Consider the following 15,832-nt stretch of genomic DNA (forward strand, 5'->3'; position numbering starts at 1 on the left):
CAAGAAGTGACCTACTTAGGTCATCTCTTATCGAAGGAGGGAAGGAAACTGACCCCAGAAAGAATTCAGGCAATAGCAAAATTGAGTGTGCCAAAGACACAGAGAGAAGTGTGTGCTTTCTTGGGTATTACATCATATTGCAGACAATGGATACCGAATTTTTCTATGCTGGTTAAACCTTTGGTGGCCTTAACCTGTAAAGATACACCGAATCCCATTCCATGGTCTGAAGATTGCCAGAAAAGTTTTTCCGAATTGCGCAATGCATTATGTTCGGCTCCTGTGTTGGGTACCCCCGACTACAGTAAGCCCTTTACATTGTATGTTCATGAGAAGGAAGGTTGTGAATTGTCGGTGCTGACACAGTTGTTCGGAAACAAGCAGCGTCCATGCGCGTAATTTTCATCGACTTTGGACCCGGTAGCTAAAGCGTTGCCGAGTTGCTTAAGAGCCACAGCGGCAGCAGCTGTTTCAATTCGACAGTCTGCTGGCTTAGTTATGAATAGTACATTGGTTGTGATGGTTCCACATGCAGTGGACACATTGTTAAACAGGACCAAGACACAGCACTTAACTAGTGCTCGATTGTCAGGTTATGAGTTGACACTTTTAGCGAGTCATGTACACATAAAGAGATGCAACACGTTGAATCCAGCTACGTTATTGCCGATTGTAGCAGAGACAGATGCTTCTGAACAGCATGATTGTTTTCTCAGAACAGAAGAAGAAACGAAAGGGAGAGTAGATCTTCAGGACACTCCTCTTGCAAAGTGTGATGGTACCTTATGGGTGGATGGTTCGTGCTTCAAGCTTCCGAATGGAGATACGACTGCAGCATATGCTGTTACAACTTTGCATACGATTGTTGAGGCTGCACGTATCCCACATAATTCAGCTCAAGCAGCAGAGTTGATTGCACTTACGAGAGCGTGTGTGTTGTCGAAAGGGATGAAAGTGACCATATATACCGACAGCCAGTATGCATTTGGTGTGGCTCACAGTTTTGGACGATTGTGGAAAGAACGTGGGTTTTTGACTTCGCATGGAGCTAAGATACAGCATGGTCAGTTGGTGAATGAGCTTCTTGAGTCACTTACTTTGCCCTTTCAAGTTGCGATAGTAAAATGTAGTGCACACAAAAAGGTTACTGATGATGTTGGTCGTGGCAATGCATTTTCTGATGAAGTCGCAAAAGAAACAGCAAGGGATGTGATGAGTCGAATGTATGTTGCAGGCCCTGCAAGATGGGTTGGTGACGTTGGAATGTGTGAAGACACGATAGAGAGTGTGAAGTCTATTCAAGCTGAAGCTACAGAGAAAGAGTTGAGTGTGTGGAGAGAGAGTAAGGGTAAAATGGATGCAAATGGTTGTTGGGTCAAATTGTCAGAGCATCAGCGATGGTTGTTACCCGATGCGTATGTGCTTGCAGTGGTTACAATGGCCCATGGAATGGCTCACATCAGTGTGAAAGGGATTTGTAAGTTGTTGGCTCCAGTATGGCAAAATGCTGGAATTCCTAAGTGTGCAGAGAATGTGGTCAAGAATTGTATGGTGTGTTTGAAATACAATCCTGGTAGGGGAACCCCAACTCCAGCTGTTCATTTTGCACCTCCAACGTATCCGTTCGAGGTTTTGCAGCTAGATTTCATCCACATGGAAAGGTGCAACAATTTGAAATACGTACTCGTTGTTGTTTGTGCCTTTTCAAGATGGGTAGAAGCATATCCCCTTAAAGATAACAATGCCTTATCCACAGCTAAAGCCCTTGTCAAAGAATTCTTCCCTAGGTTTGGAATGCAGAGAATGGCCTGGAGTGATAATGGGAGTGAATTTGTGGGTCGAGTGATGAAGAAAGTATGTGAAGGGCTAGGTATCCAACAAAAATTTCACGCTGCAAATCACCCCCAATCAGCTGGACTAGTAGAATGCTACAATGGCACACTGAAACTAAAATTGGCCAAAATTCAAGCGAGCTCTGGTCTTAAATGGCCTGACGCTCTGCCTTTAGCACTCCTATCAACAAGAAGGACTGTGCATTCGCGAGTGGGACTTAGTCCGTATGAAATCGTGTTCGGCCGTCCGGCCAACATATGGGGAGCGCCAAGGCCGACAAAATTCAGTGAGATCGAACACCCTGTACTGCTTGACTATTTGGATGAATTGACGACTAAATTGCGTGTTTTACACCAACAGGTTCACGATACTCTGCCTCAGGTCTCTGAAGCTCCAGGACATCCGATCGATCCTGGATCCTGGGTGCTGGTCAAGAATTTCCAGCGAACAAAGAATGACCAGCCCCGCTGGACCGGCCCCCATCTAGTCCTTCTCTCAACAAGATCAGCCGTTCGAGTGGAAGGAAAGAAAAACTGGATCCCCGGCGTGCATTGCAAGAGGGTCCCTTTGCCTCTGCCGACCGACCGGTGGGTCCAGGAGGGTGTCGCTGACTCAGAGACTGAAACTGTGCCTCGTTTTCTGCCTCTCAGCGATGCACGTGTGAAAGGAACAATTTCTGAACGAGAAAGTGACAATCTTTTGCAGGAAGCTGTGCCACCGTCAATCCCATTGGACACTACAGAGCCTGAACTCCTGTTCCAAGACCAGACATTACCTGGAAAAAGACGCTATAACCTGAGGCCGAGAACTATGGACTAATAAAATGTTCCTTTTCTTTGCTATTTTCAAAAGTGCAGCTCTCTCATCTGAGAAACTTTTTTATTTTTGTTTTTCGAACCACCATCCGGGTTCAGCTGTAGGGTCGCGGTTGCCCAAGTCTTTGGGGTGCAGCCGAAGACGTTAGGTCGACGGTTCTGGTTGGTCTAAGGGAGTTGCCCTAGACTGACAGAAGCATTCCTTAGCATAGAACACCCTACCATCGCGAGCAGCAATTAGAGAGGATGGAGTTTTTCGAGCTGGAGAGACCTGCCAAACAGATGAACTTTAAAGCTAAAATTTGCAGAATGATGACCAAGAAACTTTTTTTTGATATTATGCATTTTTATGTTGTTCAGTGTATGATGTTTTTAATAGGATATGTTTTATTCTCTTTCCGAGTGACATTTGCACCCACTACACAGCCCATACCTCCTCCTACTGTTTCCTCGCCTTCTTTCCACCCTCTTTCTGAACATGAGTCCGTTAGGAGATTAGAGTTTATTAATAACTCCTTCGTTCAGCTTTTGCACCAACACCAATTAGTAATGAACACGACTAACTGTTGGGTGTGTGGCCTTATGCCTCATACAACGGACAAAGGTATCCCCTATCTGGTCCTGCCTTTCAGCCAAAATGGTTCTGTGTGGGCATACAGAACAATGTTCATCTATGCACATGAAGTCTACCCCCTACGTTCTGTGAAAGATAATCCTAAGAATAGTGCTCTAGTTAAGGGTATAGTAGATATGATTAGGGAAGATACTTCCTATGAGACTATCCCGAGAGATGAGACACTAGCATACATTGGATGGAACGTGACCGGATATGGAGTTACTCTGAGTGAGAAACAGCAAGCTAAGAGATCCTCCCCGATTTGGATTGTACCCCATCAGGGTCACCTATGTCTGCAAGGTACTGGCATGAATCCCAGGGCTCAGTTAGGGAAAAGCATCTGCACTGAGACATATGTTTTTGCGTCCCAGACTTCCCCTTCGTTCTTAGCAGCTAAGGGTACCTATTTCGTCTGCCATGATAGAGCCTATACATGGTTCCCCCCTGACTTTTCGGGCACATGTTTTGTTTCGTTCCTGTTGCCTTCCACCTACACAGCTGCGGCAGATTACCATAAGACAAGGATAGTTAGAGGTGTCCTCAGTAAAGAAGACACTGCAGGGCAAGAATTTGGAGACTTTGTAAAGGGTTTTCAGCCGTTTTGGGGACCCATGGTTAACAGCAGAAACATAAGGCAATTGACGAGGGTGGTTGAATCCACTGTAGTTGAAACTGCCGGTGCCCTTAGTAACTTGACTGCTGAGCTCCAGTCAGATCGTCTTATGACCCTTCAGAACAGGGTCACGTTAGACGTCATCCTTGCAGACCGAGGTGGGGTATGTAGAGTGATCCAATCGAGTTGCTGTATTTTCATTCCAGATAACTCTCCGACAGTGTACCAGGCCATTTCCAAACTGCATAAGATCTCTGAATCCATTCATGTGGATAAAGGAGATTGGTCGTTGATGGGATGGTTCTGGGAACTGATATCCGCCTGGGGATGGAAGATTCTGATGGTCATTGGGATGATCTTAGCCATTCTTTTCCTGTTCCGTCTGTGCGTACAGTGTGCTCCTGCAATATGTGGCCTCTGTGCTACATCGTGTATAAGGAAACCTGTATCGAGGGACAAACTAAGTAATAGGATGATGCTACAGCAACATCTCCATGACTTTATGAATGTAGACCTGGACTCAGATTAGCATGAGTATAGGTTATTGCCTATGTAAGGGCAAAAGGAGGGTCTGTGGTACTGAAAATTCTGGACCCGTGTCATAAACATCGTCGTACCATGACGATTTTGGTATCAGCAGACCGAGAATGGCTAGTATATCATGTACGAGTACACATACACCTTTGCTGACTTCTGTGGCAAGGACCACCGCAGGTCAGGACCAGCACCCACAGCTAAAGTGCAATGCCAGCGTCACACCCCTCTCTGCAGCTAACAGTCGGGCCCTGATTGGGTTATCGAATATTCTCCCTCAGGAACATCGATTGGGTTATAGATTCTTCTGACAGAGTGCTCTGCCAGCACCTCTGCTCCCGAATCTTCTGACAGAGTGCTCCGCCAGCACCTCTGTTCTCGATCGCCTATTGAGTGCCCGAACAGGTGTGGCACTCAACAAATTATTGGCCTCTTTTGGTGACTTCATGACCTCTTTAGATTTGAAAATAAACACCCAAAAATCCCAGGTCATGATTGTGGGACTAAATGGCAGGAACAAGAAACCTATAAACTTCGCTTGTACAGGGAAAGAAGTTCGGAGAGTCTCTTCCTTCACTTACCTGGGTGTGATTTTCGATGACAGAGGAACTTGGGGCATCCAACATAAGTTAAAAACAAATGCAGTTGTAAGATCTGCTGCAGCCCTCCTGAGTTTTGTCAAAAGAATGGGGTCACGACCTATGGAGGCTATTCTCAAAGTATATAAAGCCAAATGTTTGGCTATAGCCACCTATGGGTCTTCAATCTGGGGATATACAAAACCTGATACCATCCAGAGGGCGGAAAACAAATTTTTTAGAACGCTGCTTTCTGTTCCCCAGTCCACTCCTACTTTCACCACACACTCAGAGTTAGGCATCGGGTTTGTGACAGACCAAATAAAATCTGCCCCTGTTATCTGTTGGCTAAAAACCTGGCTCAATGAGGAAATCTCTTTAAACCATCTGATCCTCAAAGACTGTCTAGCCCTGGAGGGAGCCCAAAAAATCCCATGGCTGGTCTATGTAAAATCTATGTTATCATATGTGGGGCGCACAGAGCTCTTTCACTCTCCAGATCGCATCAAAAAAGAGGATGTTAGGGTGATAAAATTTACATTGTTGAACTTATTTATGGCAGAGCGGGAGGAGACAGAGAAGAAAAAACCGCTAGTCAGAAGAAACTATGCCCTCATCACCGCTCCAGGTCCTGAACCCTACCTAGTTTTTGTAAATAAACCATTTCATCGTTTTCTTTTAACCAGATTTCGTTTAAACTTGATACACTTTATGCTGGGCTCCTATGCTACGTGGGACACTCCTGTTAACGCAAGTCCTTGTGACTGCGATCACTTCTCATTACAGGATACATTGCATTTTATTATGTTTTGCGATCACTATGCATCAATTAGAAAAAGATATCTTTTACCAATTCTTCGAGAGGCTGGCTTCTCACAGGTCAGGCCAGCGCTCTTGTTCTTACAACTTTTGACTAGTGCACGCGTTACTTGTCATGTAGCAAGTTTTTTAGTGGCAGGAGTTCGTTTGAACAAGAAGCGTAATAATGCACGGCACGGACACAGTATAACTGAATCATCTTACTAATGTGCTGGTGCATCATTTCAAGTTTGTGTAATACATTTTTACCATGAAACTTTTTTTATGATGAAAGAAATAATTATAAATATTGTTTTAAATGATCCAATGAAATATGTTCATCTCAAATATGAAACTTTTACCCGCATTCCTTGTTGTATTATAATAGTATGTATTTTAACATTGCATTCTATTGTCCTTTTGATGATCTGTATTTTGTGTCTTTTTGTGATTTTTTATAAATCGAATAAAAGTGATTGACTGACTGAGTGCATTGGGTCAGGGACAGGTCAGCTATTCAGACAAGTCGGACAAACTAAAAAGCTAGGCCTACATTAGTCATACCATTTTCCAGGTCAGTGTACCACCCCCCAATGTTGCAAATGTGTGTATTCCCTCAATTTGATTGGTCAAAAGACGAGGAGAGGTCATCACACCATACCAGTTATTAGGTCATGCTCATCAATATTCAGGTCAACGTTACCACCCAATATTTTATTTTCCCACGCACTTTTATTCCACCCGGCAATGAATGTTCCAATAGTAAATACAGTGTATAATTTAACATCCTCTTGGAGGTTCAGGAGTTCGGGTTCCCATGAACATCTTCTAGCAAGTCAGGAGATGGCATGAATTTAATGCCATGGCTTGTAGACTCGGGTGAATTCGGCGCATGCTCAGTTTTAGGACCCAAGATGGAGCAACATTGTACTTGATTGGTCCGAACCTCGGCTAATAGCAAAGTCAAAGAAAAACAGTTTTAGAACAAAGAATAAATGAATGCACTGTATACCACTTATCTCTACTCTATTCCCATTACTTTAATTTAAATACAGCATTATGGATTTTTCAGAACGAACAACTTAGTAAAAGCAGCGATGCAAGCGTTAGCGCAAGAGAACATAGAGCAGCCATCTTTAACACTAGTGCGCAGAAGCAACGTTTTCCCACCAAGCTCAAGAATACGAACTAAGGCAAAGAACACAGGGTAAATATTCCAACTACCCCACTTCCCCTTCCCTCAAGTCATCTCCTACATATTGTATCTTCACTCAAATATCCCTTTTAACAATAAGAAAAGAAACATTGGACGAGCATTTTGCCCTCAGCGAATACAGTTTGCCCTTCACTGTTTCATACCCAGTGCAGTGCTATTGATGGAATTGTTGTAAAGCTCTCAGTATATTGGAAATCATAGTTTCTGGTGTACTAAGGGTTTTAAGGTCTAAACGGTCAAATTTGAGCATTTGCAACGGCAAAATGACTTTTTTAAATGTACACAACCCAAATTGCAATTATGTAACATGTTTCCAAATCGCATTTCTGGTTTTATAATAAGTACAGAGTTGGTATTTGGAAGGAGAGTGTAAAGGATTTCTCTTCCAAATACCGATTCCTTAGCTTATGTGTTAATGTTTTTAGATCAAAATCTGGTTGCAAAGCATAACTATTTTACTACCAAATCAAAATTGAATAGGAACCATTGGCACACTATAAAGGGTCCTCAAAGGACAGCTTCCTCTTTCTGAATGTCGACAAAGCATTTTTAGCAGCAGGCAGTGGTCCCTGCTCCTAGAAAATGTTTATGAAAGTATTTACTTTCTTTTTTAAACTCATCCCTTTTTCTAAATGCTGCATTTAAAGGAAAACTTGCTTTATTTAAATATGATGACAGACATGGTGGTCTGCTGACCCTAGCAGGCCACCAAGCCCGTGACTCTAACCAATTGTAGAGGGTCTCAATTTGCAACCTACCTCATGCATAATAATCCATAATATTGAGGTAGATAGACTTGTGACCCACTTCGAATTGGTATTTTGTGAGCCAACCTATTAAAGCATTTTGGTTGGTTCGCAAATTTCAATGAATTCGATAGATGTTGGAAAATTCCACACTCTTCTACTGTATGTATTTTAATACATTCCTAATAAGAAATCACAATGTGCAAATTGTTATTTGATACAATCTTAGTACATCAGACCCCTAGTTCTGTGTCCTATCTCTGAAATATTTGTTACCCATTGTGACCAGTATTTGTGTTTTTCTTCTGTCTGCAGGCTGTTGCATTATTATTATTAATGCAACTTATAGAGCGCACGGCTACCTCTAACGGAGGTGTCCCGGCGCTAAATGCATATGATTTTGTTACATATATCAAGTGTTTGCATAGTTTTCCGTACCACTAAGACACAGTCAGTGAATCCTTCTTTCTCCCATATAGCGCTGCAAGTATATAAGCAGCCTCCAGGGTCTGTCAGAATAGTGCTTTATCTCTGAAGCAAATCTCATTGATGTCCCTGTGGGGCAGGTCTAGTAATGTCGCCTCTGAGCCCTCCAATGTTGTACTTGGCCTTTTCTGCAGAGTCATCCCCTAAATTTTTCCTTTCACTCTCCTGTTTTCTAAATCCACTTATGTTGACTTTCAAGGCTCTACACACTTTACCGCTGCTAACCAGTGCAAAAGTTATTGTTCTCTGTCCTTTAAACATTACACTCAATTGCCAATTTTAATTTACTTAGAAGCTTCTAGTAAAGTGGTACTACATGTACAGAGGACCTGTAAATTAAATGCTACTAGTGGGCCTGCAGCACTGATTTGCCAACCCAGTTACATAGCCTTTTAAACATGTGTCAGGCCTGCCATTGTAGCCTGTGTGTGCATTTTTTAACTGCCATTTCGACCTGGCAAGAGAATTTCTCTTTTGAACACATAAAAGGCACCCCAAGGGTAAGCCCTAAGTAGCCCAGAGGGCAGGGTGCAGTGTATTTAAAACATTGGACATGTACGTATAATTTTCAAATATCCTGGTAGTGGAAAATTCTTAAATATAAGTACTGCAAAGTCTACCTCTCCCATAAGATAACACTGGGTTACCTTATTACATTTAATAAGTGATAACCTTCAATTGAGAGCAACTAGAAATACCATGTTTCGTGTATGAGAAATTGCAATTAAAAATCCTCCTTAATGGTTATGTTGGATTTTAAGTTACATTTTTGAACATGCCACTTTTAGAAAGTTGGCATTTTCTTCCCCCAACTAGTGGTGCATGCAGCCTATTTCCTGTGTCACATGACTGGGTATAGTTGGCAGTTGGACTTTTTTTATTGCTCCCAGACAGCACCACAATTAAGACATTATCTGCCGCTGGATGGGCCATCAACTGGCAGGATGGCAGGGCCTGCCTTGCAACTGAATAGGTTGTGTCCTGGGAATCGTCACCACTGCATTGTTTGTGCAGCCAGCTTGGAACCAGGACAGGGGAGGAAAGAAACTTCAGGGACTTCAAAGAGAATTCTCTAGAAACATCTCCTACTGCAAAGTGGACACCAGATATAAACATTGGAACCACAGACCAAACTCTTCAGTACACCTCTGGACCAGTGGTAGACTACAAATTACTGTTTTGCCACTCGCAAGATAAACTGCTACTGCCCTGCTGCCTGAGTGCAAAGGAAGCAGTAGCAGCTGGTGTCAGGAAAATGTGGTGGGCAGTGCGGGAAAGGGACTGTAACAAATCAAACAATACAAAAAATTTACCTGACAATCTTCTCGACGCTCCTCTCCTCCTCTGGGCACAGCCTAAAGCCCCCAGACTCCCATATAGGCAATCCAGATGCTAGTCTCATGCTTATGAGAGCAGTATCGGGATTGGGCGGAGTGGGCTTGCTTTGCACTCCATCGGAAGATGGAAGCCTGTGCCTGCTGGTCTCTCTACCAGGCAAAACTGCTGGTTTGGAGAGATTCCAGTGTGCATGCCGGTTTGGCTGTCCTAAGATGACCGGCCAAACCATAATGCGTACTAACAGCAGTGTCCACCACTCCTCATCTCCCTGCTGCATTTCTGTGGCACGAACCCCCAGATTTGGCTACAGGACAAGAAATCGAATAATATTTTTTTAATATTTTGTTTGCGTCTGCAGGCATGGGGCAGACGTTCCTCCGCCATTGCGTGGGAGCTGCCACTAAAAGGAAGGACCTCCATCTTGAAACCACGACCACAACAGTGACGCCAAGGGCTAGCTGGCTGGCCTCCTGACTAGAACCTCAGGGACAGAATAAGCCTCCAAACACCTTGAAAGTAGCACCTGTCTGCTGTGAGTCCTACCCTTTTTTTTGGTGCCACCCCAGTCCTGGATGCTCTGAAGTGGGCGTCAATGCCAGCCCAGCTGTGGTCCTGTGACCAGAGCTGATGGAGTGCATTGCACATCCTACCAGCTGCTAGGAACTGCTGTAGAGCAACACATCGACAACGTCAGACCTTGCATTTCAGCCCACAGTCTCCTCAAAACCACAGCTGTGCTAGGCATCCTTGATACCGGACTTTGCATTGCAAGTTCTTCTTCGACATCCTCCTCCACGACACTGCAGGACTCCGCACCACAACACTGCAGCTTCTTCATAACTCACTGGTGAGCAGCGTAGCCTCAACGCAGGAATTTGCTTTGCAAGCCCCTTGTCGATGGTATCCTTGATGATGATACAGGACTCTGCAAAATAGCCCCGCAGCTTCTCAGACATTTGTGCAAAGCATCTTCAATGCTGTGCGCTGCAACATTCTGCAAACCAGGATTTCTTTTTTTTTTGTTAGAGTTTTATCTAGTGCAAACTAGATCCGAGACATCGGGTATCAGAGTGCTTTAAATGAGCATCAGTTTTGTTACAGATGGACGCATTCATTTTTGGTAGGCACGGGGAGATTAAGTGATTTGCCCAAAATCTTAGGATGTTGAGCGTTGTTGCCGAGACTCGAACTCAGCTCTCTATCTTCAAGATCTAACGCTCTAGCTGTAAGGCTACTTCCTCTCCCCGATTTAAGGGACTCTGTTTAGTGGGCCTAACTTAGTCCCTGTAAGGGGTGGAGTGGTGTGGCTCACTGGTTAGAGGCGGCAGACCCGGGAGCAGAGGACGGCCCGGGACCAGGGTTCAATCCCCGATGCGGCAGGGTCTTGGACCAGGGTCAACGGACTCGAAAATTCTCGCCTCGGTGCCTACTCTAACTAGGGATCACACTCGGCAACTCTGGGCATTAGCTTGCCTCATCTCCACAACGGCCCCCCACATACGCCGGGGATGCCTGGTTTCACCTTGGAGATACCCAGTGGGGACCATCTCACAGGGAAAGCCAGGACGGGTTCCCCAGTGGTCTACAGCGCAGAGATACTCCTTCGGGAGTCTATTCTAGCTCTTTAGAAACCCACAATAGTAGAACTCTGGAACCTCCTCGACACCACATCTCCAGACGTCGCCTTCCTCACGGAAACCTGGATGAACGCCTCCTCAGCTCCCGACATCGCCATCGCCATCCCGGACGGATACAAGATCACCCGGAGGGACCGCGTCAACCAGACTGGAGGAGGCATCGCCATCGTCCACAAGAGCACCATCCGCATCACGACCAACTCCGACGACACCCTCACAACCGCCGAACACCTGCACTTCCAGATCCACACCGACCGCAAGACCACCCTCAGAGGCACCCTCATCTACAGACCCCCAGGACCACGCACACAATTCAGCAAAGACATCGCCGACTTCATCAGCCCGCACGCCCTCCCCTCCGCTGACTACATCCTCCTCGGTGACCTCAACTTCCACCTGGAGAACAACAATGACCGCAACACCACCACCCTGCTGGACAACCTCGCCAACCTCGGACTCAAGCAACTGGTGACCACCCCCACCCACTACGCCGGCCACACGCTTGACCCCGTCTTCTCCTCCAGCAAGGACATCTCCTTTAGCCACGCCACCGAACTGCACTGGAAAGACCACAGCTGCATCCACTTCAGCTTCAAAAGGACCACGACCCACCACCACCCGCAACAGGTTCCCTGCAGGAGCTCGAACAAGATCACAGCCGACCAGCTAGCCACATCCCTCAGCCAGAACCCTCCCGCCAGCTCAGCGAACCCCAACCAAGCCGCCAACGACCTCACGAGGTGGATCAGCAACAGCGAGGACGACCTCGCTCCACTGAAGCCCCCCCCGCCAGACCCGGCTCCAAGAAAGCATCCTGGTTCACCGACGAACTCAAGAGCTCCAAGAGGAACTGCCGGGCCCTTGAGAAAGCCTGGCGCAAAGACCCTACTACAGACGACATGACCACCCTCAAGCTTGCCACCCGAAAGCATCACCAGCTGATCCACGCCACCAAGAGAACCGCATTCAAGGAACGACTGGACAACAACGCCCACAACAGCAAGGAACTCTTCAACATCGTCAAAGAGCTCTCGAACCCTAGCGCCGGAAACAACGACATCATTCCCTCGCAAGACATCTGCAACTCGCTCGCCTCGTACTTCCACAACAACATCGCTGACATACACAACAGTTTCAGCACCCAGCCGACGCGCCCTACGGCCGCACTAACGCCCCCCACCACCACCCTCCACGCCTGGACCCCGGTCAACACAGAAGACACCATCCGCACGATGAACTCCATCCACTCCGGCTCCCCAACCGACCCCTGCCCTCACCACATTTTCAACAAGGCCGACTCCGTCATCGCACCCCACCTATGAGACATCATCAACGCCTCCTTCGCTACCGTCACCTTCCCAGAGAGCTGGAAGCATGCCGAACTCAGCGCCCTACTGAAGAAACCATCAGCGGACCCCACCGACCTCAAAAATTACCAACCCATCACGCTCCTTCCTTTTCCTGCCAAAGTCATCGAGAAGACCGTGAACAGATAGCTGGCCGCCTTCCTCGAGACGAATGGATCCCTCGACCACTCGCACTCTGGCTTCCGGGCCAACCACAGCACCGAGACCGCCCTCATCGCAGCCACCGACGACATCCAAACCCTGCTCGACAACGGGGAAACAGCGGCCCTCATCCTCCTGGACCTCTCAGCGGCGTTCGACACGGTCTGCCACCGCACCCTAGTGCAGCGCCTCAACAACATCGGAATCCAGGAGAAGGCACTGGAATGGATCATCTCCTTCCTCGCCGGGAGAACACAGAGAGTTCGCCTCCCACCGTTCAAATCCGAGGCCACCGAAGTCATCTGCGGCGTACCACAAGGATCATCACTCAGCCCCATGCTGTTCAACATCTACATGAGCCCCCTTGCGGCCATCGCACGCCAACACAACCTCAACATCATCTCCTACGCCGACGACACCCAGCTGATCCTCTCCCTCACCAACGACCCCCCCACCGCCAGGACCAACCTACATGAAGGGATGAAAAACGTAGCCGAGTGGATGATGACCAGCCGCCTGAAACTGAACTCAGATAAGACGGAAGTCCTCATCCTGGGATCTTCGCCCTCCACCTGGGACGACCCCTGGTGGCCCCCTGCCCTGGGCAATGCACCCAAACCAACAGACCACGCACGCAACCTGGGCTTCATCCTGGACTCCTCCCTCTCCATGACCAGACAAGTCAACGCCGTCCCCTCGTCATGCTTCAACATCCTACGCATGCTACGGAAGATCTTCCGGTGGATCCCCACCGAAACCAGGAAGACGGTCACCCAGGCCCTCGTCACCAGCTGGCTGGATTACGGCAACTCCCTCTACGCCGGAACCACAGCCAAACTCCAGAAAATACTCCAGCGCATTCAGAACGCCTCAGCACGCCTCATCCTGGACATTCCCCGACACAGCCACATCTCCGCACACCTGAGAAACCTGCACTGGCTCCCCGTCAGCAAAAGAATCACGTTCTGACTCCTCACCCACGCACACAAAGCCCTCCACAACCAAGGCCCAAGATACCTCAATGGCCGCCTGACCTTCTACACTCCCACCCGCCAGCTACGATCGACCAGCCATGCCCTCGCAGCTGTCCCCCGCATCCGAAGCGCCACAACGGGAGGAAGATCCTTCTCCTACCTGGCTGCCAAGACATGGAACTCCCTCCCCATCCACCTCCGCCTGACCCAAGACCACCTCTCCTTCAGCAAGCAACTGAAGACCTGGCTGTTCGAGCAGTAGCGGACCCCCTTTCCCCAAATGCCTTGAGACCATCCAGGTGAGTAGCGCGCTATACAAATGCTTTGATTGATTGATTGATTGACAATCAATCAATCAATCTGCTTAGTGGGCCTAACTGAGTCCCTGTATTCGGCCAGTGCTCCATTGTGTTCGGTCTGAACTTGTGACTTTTTCCCGGTCCTGCACGAACAGATAGCCACAGTTGTCACATTGTGCTTCTTTAAATACTGTTTTCACTTAAATATTTGAAATTGCATACCTCCTCTTCTACTGATTGGATTTTTGTCATTTTAATCTCAAATACCTTATTCAATTTTACTCCATTGTTCTAAATTGGTGTGGGATTTGTTTGTGTTGTGTTTACACTTTGTTAGTGTTTGAAGTGTTGCATACATACTTAACACATTACCTCTAAGTTAAGACTGAGTGATTTGTGCCAAGCTACCAGAGTGTTAAGCACAGGTTAATTTAGGCTTTGCTTGTGGTTCACCCTGACAGAGATTGTGGTTGCTGCTTGAGTAGGATTTCAACCCTCTCTACCAGTAACCCGATTTCCAACATTGGTGTTCAGCAGTCAGATTAGGACTTGTGTTTGTGCAGTGCCATGTGTAATTTTGTGCTACAGTAAAATTCCTGACTAATAATTTGAGAGCCTTTCGAGTTTCTTTTAAATTCTCCTAGATTGAAAATGTTTAGCTTTTTTCAAATTCACCTTCATTCTAATGGCCTTTTCCCTGATATAGGACCTGCACGGATGGAGTTTGAGCTTGCCAAGGATGCCTATACTGTGGCTGAGCTCAAGGAGTTCTGCAAGGAGAGCAGATTTCCAGCCAAGGCCAGCTCCAGAAAGCTGGAGCTCCAAAAGGCACTGAGGGACTTGGTGAAAGGTCATCGTCACTAACAACAGCAACAGAAGGGGATGATGATATGAAAGGGCGATGAGAAGACCTGGATGCAGGTATTGAGATGAAGCCTACAAGGGGGTGGGATGTCTTGCCTCCAGAATGGAAGATTCCTACTGGAGTGGAAAGCAGTGTTTCCTCCCAATGTCTGCCCCCAGATGAACTTGTGGACAGGAAGGCTGAAAGTATAGACTACAGATGGAAAAACATAAGATGGAAGAAATTAAACTGGCCATGGAGGATAAGAGAGCCTTAGTAAGAGAGAAGGCTGAGCCTTGGAAGAAAGTAGATTAGCCTTGGAGAACAGGAGAATGGCCCATGAGCTAGGTCTCAGAGAGCTGAACCTCAGAGCCCAACAAGTGGAGTTGAGCAGTATTGGTGGCAGCATTCCCACAGCATCCTCTATAGACAATAAGATATACATTCCCAAGGATCTGGTGCTTACTTGGTAAGTCTGCCACCTTACCAAGAAGAAGCCAATACAGTTGACCCTAGCACCCCGTTCTTAAAACCACCTTTGGTTCGGCAAGTAGTGCATGAAACTTTGTTAGTAAAAGTGCTACAGGAGAGGGAACGAGAAGCCATGAATAAACAAAGAAGTGAATTCTGAAGCCTTGACCATTTCGGTAACCATAGGTCCCGTTCTTCCATTATATGGAGAGAAACCTGCCTGACTACACCTATAGTGCAATCTAGAAAAGAACCCTTGATAGTTGATGATCAAGCAAGTGAATACGAGTCAGTGATTTCCCTGATGGATTTACCTATAAGGGAATCGGTGGGTGATTCGATCAGGAAAAACACTCTTGGAAGTTCTAGAGAGGTACGGATGGAAACATCCTCAGGTACAAGAAGCGCTACTGTAGTATCCCTGGAAGAGATAGAGAGATGGTCCCGAGAAATAGAAAAGCCAAAATCTCAACCGAAGGTATTGGATATTTTTAAATTAAGAGTTGAATTAGAAGAATTGATGGCT

This window comes from Lissotriton helveticus, chromosome 3_1, assembly GCF_964261635.1.
Source record: "Lissotriton helveticus chromosome 3_1, aLisHel1.1, whole genome shotgun sequence".
Lineage (NCBI taxonomy): Eukaryota > Metazoa > Chordata > Amphibia > Caudata > Salamandridae > Lissotriton > Lissotriton helveticus.